Raw genomic sequence first — 7,500 nt, 5'->3', positions numbered from 1 at the left:
TTAATTTCAGCAATTTAGTTTCTGCTCTTTAATTCATGCAATTTAAGATTCCGCCATTTCAATTTCTTGTCATTTACTTTTCCCGCCAATTTTACATTCCGCAATACTCATCTCAATCTTGATTCCGCTCAACTAGAACACACTTCTAATCCGAATTGCTCACTCAACCAATCCTTGTGGGATTCGACCTCACTCTATTGTGAGTTTTTACTTGACGATAACCGGTGCACTTGCCGGAAGGAATTTTGCCGATCGTGCAATTTCCTAAATCATAGCATAACTAGTTTATGTGCATCAAGTTTATGGCGCCGTTGCCGGGGATTGGTTTTCGATTGACAATTCTCAAATTGGAAGCTAACTAGATTGAGCAATTTTCTCTTGCTTTGTTAATTCTGTTCAAGATACTTGTTGAATTTTAATTTCTGCACTTGGTTACATGCTTTCCTTCTTTATGCCTTTAAATTCATGCAACTAACTCACTGACTCACTAACTGTTTGAATTAATTCCTCAATTGAGCTAACCATACTCTTCCATTAACCAAGAGTATTTCACTTGTTTGTGTTTGGGCTGTGTTCTTGTATGACAGGTAGGAGAGGAGAGACATCAACTCCTCCATATACCGAGCCAGAGAGGACCCTTCATAGACTTAGAAGGGAAGCAAGAGGGAAGAGAGTAGTGGGAGAAGAGGAATCTGAAGGAGAATCTGAGGACAATTTTGAGGAAGCTTTAGATCTCAACATGGATAGAGAAGTTCACAACCATGAGAGAGTTAATGGAAACGATGCCATCCCTGAGAGGAGGGTTCTTAGTTCATACATAAACCCAACCTCTGGGAATTGTGGTAGTAGCATCCAGAAACCACCCATTCAGGCCAACAATTTTGAGCTCAAGCCACAGCTAATATCACTAGTGGAGAATCATTGTTCCTTTGGAGGAAGTGCTAATGAAGACCTAAACCAACATCTCACAAAATTCCTGAGAATTTGTGACACTGTGAAGTCCAATGGAGTCCAGGAAGATGCCTATAAACTGCTTTTGTTCCCATTTTCACTTAGGGACAAAGCAGCTAAGTGGCTGGAATCATTCCCAAGGGGGAGTCTAACAACATGGGATGAGGTGGAAAGCAAGTTTCTGGCATGTTTCTACCCTCCACAAAAGGTCAATAGGCTTCGATCTGAGGTTCAGACTTTTAGACAACAAAATGGTGAAACTCTCTACGAGGCATGGGAGAGATTCAAGGACTTGACAAGGAAATGCCCACCAAACATGTTCCATGATTGGGTGCAATTGCACATCTTCTATGATGGGCTCTCTTATGAATCAAGGAAGGCTGTAGACCATTCATCAGGAGGTTCATTGAACAGGAAAAAGACTGTGGAAGAAGCCATTGAAGTGATCGAGACAGTGGCTGAGAATGAGTACTACTATGCATCAGAAAGGCACAACACTAAGGGAGTCATGGAGCTGAACCATGTTGATACAATTCTAGCCCAAAACAAGGTGTTTGCCAAGCAACTAGCAGAGCTTACCAGGCAATTAGAAACAAAGCAAGTGGCTGCAATACACACACAAGATCAAGAGGAAGTAAGCATTGAAGGAGGTGATTGGGATGAGGCTAACTATGTGGGAAACCAACAAAGGCAATCATATGATCCACATTCCAACACTTACAACCCAGGCTGGAGAAACCACCCAAACTTTGGGTGGGGAAACCAACAAACCCAACCACAAAACCACAAACCTTACAACCACAACCAACATAACAATTCCACATACCAAAACTCCAACCAAAGATCATACCAAGCCACACAAAACACTTACCCCCAACCATCATATCATGGCCAAAATAATCAACATACCCAACCTAATCCGAACCAACAATTTCAAGATCAATTAAACCGGATAGAAGGAATGATGGCAACCATGAGTCAAGACATAATTGAATTGAAGAGCTTCAGGGATGATGTGAGAACTACCTTAAGAAACCATGGTGAAAAACTCAAGAGGATGGAATCTCAAGTAGGAGAGCTATCTCAACAGGCACCCAAATCAACTGCAGTGTTCCCTAGTGACACAGAAAAGAATCCTAAAGGGGAACAAAAGAGAGTAAGATGGGAAGAATGCAAGGCCATCACCATATTGAAGGAAGTCTCAGAAGAAGAAGGAATCAGGCCCTCAGAGCAGGAACCAGAAATCTTGAAGGAAGGTGTGGAAGAAGTTAAGCAGGAAGGTGGAACTGAGAAAGCCAAGGAACTGCAAAAAGGCATGATGGAAATATACCAACCAAAAGCACCATTTCCTGAGAGGTTAGGAGGAGGTGAAAAAAGGAAAACCTATTCAAGGTTTCTAGAGACATTTAACTCTCTTCATGTCAATATTCCCTTTCTTGAGATTCTTTATCAAATGCCCACACACATCAAGTATTTAAAGGAATTGTTAAGCAAGAAAAGAGTTTTGAAGGGAGGACAAACGGTAACAATGAACAAAGAATGCAGTGCTCTCATCAAGAAGGACACACTCTCTAAGAAAACAGACCCAGGAAGTTTTCATATCCCGTGCATCATAGGGGAAACAAAAATTGACAGAGGATTCTGTGATCTAGGAGCTAGCATAAATGTGATGCCTCTAACTCTTATGAAGAGGCTACAACTGAATGAGGTGAAATCCACTGATGTAATCATACAACTGGCTGACAAAACTCAGAAGCAAGCTGAAGGGGTAGTTGAAAATGTGCTGGTGAAAGTGGGGGATTATTATTTCCCCACAGACTTTGTCATTGTGGACATGGAGGAAAGCTACTTACACCCTATCATTCTGGGCAGACCATTTCTAGCCACTACTAGAGCGCTCATAGATGTAGAACAAGGAGAGCTGATTCTGAGAATACATGATGAACAGCTCATTTTCAAAGTTTTCAAACCTGCATCTGAGCCTGAACCGGAACCTGAAAAGCCTAAAGATGTTAGTAGCCATCTGTGTTTGGAGGAAAGTAATCCAGCAGCTGAGACTCTAAAACAGTCCTTGGAAGGCAAACAAGAGTTGCAAGAGTTAGAGCCACAAGAATCAGTGGAAACAGATCAGAAGGATCCTCCTGACATAAGGGTCAATGAAGAAATCCTCAAGAGAAAGGGAAGAGTGATAGGGAGATTGCCAAGAGGATGGAGAAACAAGAAAATTCCCACTGAAGGTTTTTCTCCGGGAGATAACGTGATATCAAGTCATTATCTGCCAATCCCACCTGGCCTCAAAACCATTCCTTCCCAGCTCCCTCAAGTGTTCACAATCAGGAAAGTTCTTTCTATGGAACATTTAGAGGTCATGAATGAATCAAGTGGGGACGTTTTCATAGTGAGAGGAGAAGACGTCAAGCACTACAATCCACCCTAACAAGGGACAACCGTCAAGCTAGTGACGTTAAAGAAGCGCTTCATGGGAGGCAACCCATGTTTTTAGTATCCTTAATCTTTAGTGCTTTGCTTTACATCTAATAAAGCATGGTTTCTTATGCATGAACTTGAATCCTCAGGACAACTATTGATTAAGTGCACTAAACCTTGCATGTAAATTACAATTGGTCTCTAAGTTTGGTGTGCCTGAGGGCACTCCCAAATCTTACTCAAATTGAATTCCATCTTTCATTCAAGGTGCACAACCAAACATTAAGTTTGGTGTTCTTTTTGAACACAGTTTATGAAAAGCAAGAAGTTCCTCTGGATTTCAAAATTCATGACAAGTATACCATTCACATGTTTTAATACTTTGGTTTCAATTACTTAGGGTAGCGACTTTGTTTAGAATCAAAGAGCCAAGGTGACTATGATTTATTAGAATTATGCACACTCATTAAGGACAACCAATATGGATTTCATGTCATCAGGAGACTTGACCAAACACTAAGTTTGGTGTCCAAATAATAAGTGTGCATACATGTAGAAGTCACGGCTATAAGCTCATAAAGACAAGCATTGATTTACATGTGCAAATACTATTCATAATTCACATGGACCGAAAAATGATAGCAAATTTGTTTGTTTGTGCAGGTACAAAAGAAAAGACAAAAATGGAGGAAAAAGACAAAGGGAGGTACGTGCTTGGTCAAAAAGAAAATTCACAAATCTTTGAAACTAACACATGGGAAAAGGAAGTTCTGCAAGAAAAGAAAGCTACATGTACAACCTAATGCACCCAGAATACTTCCAAAAAAAAATGAAAAGCAAATCGTCCTTCTCCACAATTCATATATTTACCATCAAGCCACCCTTCACAAACCACCCTAGCCGTCCATTTTTCACTCATGGGCACTATAAAGAATCACTTGGGGAACGAGTCCCACACCACCAATTCTCCTCCATACACATTTTCCTTCATCATAGCATAACTATCTCTTGCCGAAAACAACCTCACCACACTTCCAACAACACTTCTTGCTTCACCTTGTCAACTTTAGCTTGTCACTTACCAAAACTAAAGAACCAATGGCAGCTTCATCTAGCCACAAAAGAAGAAAAGACAAGCAGCCAATGGAGGAAAACAGGGAATTCGATGCATGGAGATACAGATCAGTTTTCCATGAGATTCAAGCCGAATGGATGAGACCTAAAACGGTACTAGCTGAGGTTCCCTTTGACCTTGAAAAGGATGAGTTCCCAGGTGTTTGGGAAAAGATCAAAAAGAGGAAGTGGGAGCTCCTGACTAAGCCAATCACTAAAATCAACATCAACCTGGTGAAAGAGTTTTATGCAAATGCAGTAAGGGAGGATCCAACCAAGAAACCCACATACAAAAGCTATGTGAGAGGGGTGGAAGTTGACTTCAGTCCCAAAGCAATCATGAAAACTCTTGGCCTGAAAAACATACATTTCAGCCAAGCAAGTTATGAAGAAAGGATGATAGGAGAACCTGACTATGCAACTATTGCTGAGGACCTTTGTGCCATCCGAGCTGAATGGGTGAGAAAAACAAGAGGGGCTCCAAGAGTCTTGAGAAGGGGAGACCTAACACCTGAAGCTAAAGGGTGGTATGCAATAGTTAGGAGATCCATCCTACCCACTGCAAACTCTTCAGAAATAGTCCCTAAAAGAGCCATCTTGCTACATTGCATTATGGTGGGAGGGGAGATCAAAGTTCATAAACTCATTGCTGAACAGATACAAGAGTTTAGTGAGAAAAGTGACCCTGAATCCTGGCTCCACTTCCCTAGCACTATCATTAGACTATGCATCGATGCCCAAGTACCACTTGAGGATGAAAGACCTAATTGGCTATATCCTGGATTGGCCATAACTGCGCACAGAATGACTCTTGGCCCAACTCCTCCAAGGCATACAAGAAGAAGAAATGAAGAAGGGCAACAAGTGGAAGCCGAGCAAGAAGCAGAACAAGAAAGACAGGAAGGAGAAGACAGAGAAGAAGAGCAAGAAGAGCAAGCAACTCCTGAAAGGAGACAACGAATTCCCAGAGACCCCATGGATATGAGCAGAATGCAGGAAATCATGGAAGGAATGTCTCAACAATACATGAGGTCTCAGGAGAGACAAGAGGACTTTCATCTAAAAATGATGGATATGCAAAGGAACTTTGAATCAAGATTCTTGGATCTGCAAAGGGAACAGAATTTACACTTGCAGGAATCCTTCAGCCACATATGCCAACACCAAGATGCCAATGTCTTTGCAATCAAGGAAGCCACCACTTTACAGAATGCAAGATACTCAGTCCAAGCTGATTACAACATCAGTTCGCAAATTAAGCTTAACTACATAGGGGAACATCTACACAAGATGGACCCAGCATTCCCAGCTTATGATGAGTATTTCAAAGGGAGGAAAGAAGGAGAAATAAACAAGGCAATGATCCTTGAAAAAGGAGTGGAAGAAACGATGAAAAAGGCTGGATTCTGGAAAAAGCTCATAAGAAAAGACAAAGGAAGCACAAGTGGTCAAAAAGAGGCAGGAAGCAAGAAGAAGCAGGATCCCAAGAATTAAGAAGAACCAAGCAATAAATAAGAGGTGGTCTCGTTCCTTAATAATCAAATGATAATTGGTGAATTGTCTTTATGAACTTGTTTTCATCATAAGTCATTTAAGTGTTATGTGGAGTCTTTTTTTTTTTAGTATGAGTCTTTTGTTTTTTTTTGTATGAGTGTTTGTTAATTGCTTTGAATAAAGTGAATGCCTGGATGTTTGGATATAACTTCACCTTCTTAAACAAGTGCGTGCCATGCTTGTTCTGTTTCCAAAAATAAAAGAAAAGTTTGAACAAAAGTAACTTGGCTAAATTAGTGACAAATCAAGTAGAATTAAGTGGTGGTATGCATGCTTGATTGTTTAGTCAGATCACTGGAATTAGAGTGTAGAATTATCATTCTTTGTGTAGAAATTGAAAACTGTCTATGGATCTTGATGAATAAATGTCTTTGGCCATGAAAAAGAAAGAAAAAGAAGAAGAAAAAGCCACTGAAAAAGGGCAACCAAAAAGCAAGAAAGTTGAGAAAATAAGCTAGGCACCAATGGTTTGATCTTCTGAGACAAATGCCTGTGGTGTTTATGTATTAAGGATATGCTTGGATGAATAGGTTCTGAGGAGTGTTTCAACACTTGGTAACTTGGGTTAACTAACCCGGGATTATCAACCAAAAGTCCATTATCAAGAGCAACCTAAATACAAAACATTTAGTCACACAAAGAGGTGCTGGGCACCAATGTCTCAAGAAGAAATGTGAACTAAAATGCCTAAAGTGGATATGTGTAGTGCACTGATAAGAAAAAGAAAATGCCAAAGGCTTGTGCAACACATGACACTAAGCAAACAAGGAGCAAAAGAAGCTCTAAGAAAAAGAAAAGAAAAACAAAGAAGAGAAAAGTGCCAAAGACATAAAAATAACAAGAGGCCATAGCAGTGTTTGATGGATGCAAAGAAAAAGTGATAATCTTACCTGATAAGTATGAAAAAGTGATGCTGCAACTTTCTGCATAAAACCCTTCTGATGAACTTCAAATGCTTGCTAATATAGCCAATGTAATTGCTTTCTGTTTCATACTTTCTTCTCAAATAACTCAGGACTTGCTTAGGGACAAGCAAGTATTAAGTTTGGTGTTGTGATGCCAAGGCATCATAGGCTAGTTTCACTAGCATTTTTCTGTTAGTTTTAGTTGTTTTATGCATTTTCTTGAGCTTAAAGTAACCAAAAATGGTTAAATGAAGAACAAAGCAATGAACCATCCAAACAATATAATTTTGATGCAAATTCCATGAGTTTTAGTTATATTACTTAAATGCTATGAATGGAAGATTTCTCATGAAATTTTGCAAGATTTTGATGCAATTGTTTGGATGATTTCAGGGAAGAAGAGGCTAAGCAAGGAAGCAACAAAATCAATAAAGGAAGCTTGAATATCACATGTGGAGTTTAAGTTCCAGTTTAAGCCTAAACTGGAGCTTAAACGCCAAAATCATGAAGGATAAGAAATGCTGGGATTGAAGTTTAACCTCCAGTTTGA

General features: G+C 39.9%; 1 non-coding gene across 1 annotated transcript; it reads right to left on the bottom strand.

The window, feature by feature from the left end:
* Positions 1 to 1,165: 1,165 nt before the first annotated feature.
* On the bottom strand, positions 1,166 to 1,269 carry LOC148562080 (small nucleolar RNA R71). Its single transcript, XR_015886381.1, has one exon. It is a non-coding gene; the product is annotated as a small nucleolar RNA R71 (small nucleolar RNA).
* Positions 1,270 to 7,500: the final 6,231 nt, after the last annotated feature.

The sequence above is a fragment of the Arachis ipaensis genome, chromosome B6, assembly GCF_059453495.1.
Source record: "Arachis ipaensis isolate K30076 ecotype BB chromosome B6, ASM5945349v1, whole genome shotgun sequence".
Taxonomy (NCBI): Eukaryota; Viridiplantae; Streptophyta; class Magnoliopsida; order Fabales; family Fabaceae; genus Arachis; species Arachis ipaensis.
This window is presented reverse-complemented; position numbering and strand designations above follow the sequence as displayed.